Raw genomic sequence first — 2,680 nt, 5'->3', positions numbered from 1 at the left:
AATGACCAAAGGAGCTCTTGTGGCGTACTGCCTAAGGCATCTGATGCTAACCAGAAGGCTGGTGATTCAAACACACCAGCCACTCTGCAGAAGGAAGACTGGGCGATCTACTTCTGTGGTAGTTAAGGTTGTATGTCACGTTGGCTGGGCCTGGTTGAGTGGTTGGGCAGCTGGAGGTAGTATTCCCCACGATGAGACTAGTAACCAACTCCATGGTGGAAGCTACTGTGACCAGCTGAGTAGCTGCGTTAAGGATGTGGTCTGCTTCCTGTATGTAAAGAGAAGCCTTGGGAAATGGTCTCTAGCTTATAACATGCTTGAACCCTGCATGTAGCTATGTTATTGTTCAGAAGCCTGCCATGCTCTGCCGACCTTGGGACTTTCAACGGTCTTGAAATAATGGCCTGCTGTGTGGTTTGGTAACATCAGAACTTTGCCTTTTCACTTGTCAACCTTGGGCTTATCAGTCTCAGCAGCCAGCAGCTATCTGAGTGAAGAAAAACCTCTAGCTCCAGTGGGATGGGAGCAGGGGGCAGAGCTGAAGCCCAAGGTTGAGGGGCTTTTACCCAGCCCCTAGACCTTGGCACTTTGAACTTGGGCTTAAAGCCTCCAAGCTGTAAGAGAATAAACCCTTGTTTGTTAAGGTCATCCCATTTGTGGTATATTCTCGTAGAGCAGCACTAGGTAACCAAAACAACTTCCATATAAAGATTTACCTCCTCAGAAACCTAAAGGGGGTAGCATGAGTTGGAATCAACTCAATGGCAGTGAGGTTCTTTTCCCCCCCTTTGGTATAGGACCAACTGGTTAGGATGTGATGACAGTGGGATGTGACAAGAAATTACATGTATCACCCCTAAGCCTGAAAGACACATAAAAGCCTCCCATGGATAAGCCTCTACTCTCTCTTCTTCCTATCTGCTGGCTAGATAAAGTCCAAAAGGCATCCTTAAAAAAGAAAGTGGAAGAACTTCTAACAGCCTGGATCCCTGAACCACTGTGTGGTAAGGAACCCCCGGCATTGTCTCAGCCACCCCACACTATTAAAACTTACACGAACAAGAGCTACACTTCTACTGCCAACAACCTCAATCTCAGGGGCTTACCATTACATAAACTAGTGTTCCCTTGTCAACCCAACAAAAATTATGCACATGATTTGCATGGTACATTGGGATATAAAAATTTCCTGTAATAATCACAATGTAGAGGCAGCTACTGCACTTTGCTGGGTGTCCTCAAACAGGTACCTCAAAACTCTGAGTACTCAGTTTTATTTCTTCATCTCAAATTATAATGGAATTTAATATGTGTCATTATATAATTTTATATTAACAGCAGCTTTATTGATATATAATTAACATACCATACAATTAACTATTTAATATGTACAATACAATGGTTTGTAGTACAGCCACAGAGTTGTATGCCCATCATCACAAAAATATCAGAAAGAAACTCCGTGCGAATACCAGTCACTCCCCAATTACCCCGACTCCCAGCCCTTGGCAATCAATAATCCACTTTTGCCCATGTTGTTGTAGTTAGGTGCCATCGAGTCATCTCTGACTCATAGCAACCCCATGCACAGCAGAACAAAACATTGCACGGTCCTGCACCAGCTCCAGGATCCCTGCTATACTTGAGCCCATTGCTGCAGCCACTGTGTCAATCCATCTCACTGAGGGCCTTCCCCTCTTTCGTCGACCCTCACCTTACCAAACATGACATCCTTCTCCAGGGCTTGGTCTGATAACATGACCAAAGTAGGTGAGACAAAATCTGGCCATTCTTATTTCCAAGGAACATTCTATCTGTACTTCCTCCAGGACAGATTTGTTCTTTCTTTTAGCAGTCCATGGTACTTTCAGCATGCTTCGCCAGCACCACAACTCAAAAGCATCAACTCTTCTTTGGTCTTCCTTATTCACTGACCAGCTCTAACCTGTATATGAGGTGAGTGAAAATGCCCCGACTTGTGTCAGGTGCACTATAGTCCTCAAGGAGACATCTTTGCTCCTCAGCACTTGAAAGAGGTCCTTTGCAGTCAATTTGCCCAGTGCAATTCATTGATTGGGAGCTCTGGTAGCATAGTGCCTAAGGCACTTGACTGTTAACCAGAAGGCTGGCGGTTCAAACCCACCAGCTACTCCTCGGAAGGAAGGTTGGGCAATCTGCTTTTGCAGTGATACTGCCTTGGAAACCCAAGGAGGGGTTGCTAAGAGTCAGATCCAACTCAATGGCCCATAACAACAACAAAAACATTCGTTGTTTGATGTCCTGACTGCTGCTTCCATTGGTGTTGATTATAGAACCAAGCAATGTGAAGTCTTTGACAACTTCAATCTTTTCTCCATTTATAGTGATGCTGCTTATAGATCTAGTTGTGAAGATTTTTTTCTTTATATTGAGATGTAATCCATAATGCAGACTGTATTCTTCTATCTTCATCAGTAAGTGGTTCAAGCCATCCTCACTTTCAGCAAGCAAAGTTGTATCATCAGCATATCGCAGCTTGTTAATGATTTCTCCTCTAATCCTGATGCCATGTTTTTCTTCATATAGTCCAGCTTCTCAGATTATTTGTTCAGCATACAGATTGAATAAGTATGGTGAAAGCATACAACTCTGACACATTCTTTTTTTGATTTTAAACCATGCAGTGTCCCCTTGTTCTGTT

At 43.7% G+C, this 2,680-nt stretch overlaps 1 protein-coding gene across 1 annotated transcript in view; it reads right to left on the bottom strand.

Annotated features, from left to right (window-relative positions):
- The window catches only part of IQGAP2 (IQ motif containing GTPase activating protein 2), a 439,708-nt gene that overhangs the window by 269,667 nt on the left and 167,361 nt on the right, over positions 1 to 2,680 (bottom strand). The gene's annotated exons all lie outside the window — the stretch shown is intronic.

The sequence above is a fragment of the Orycteropus afer genome, unplaced genomic scaffold (genome assembly GCF_000298275.1).
Source record: "Orycteropus afer afer isolate SDZICR_OR568_19922 unplaced genomic scaffold, OryAfe1.0 scaffold00104, whole genome shotgun sequence".
NCBI classification, from domain to species: Eukaryota; Metazoa; Chordata; class Mammalia; order Tubulidentata; family Orycteropodidae; genus Orycteropus; species Orycteropus afer.
Note: the sequence above shows the minus strand (reverse complement) of the source record. Positions and strands in the feature narration are given on the sequence as shown.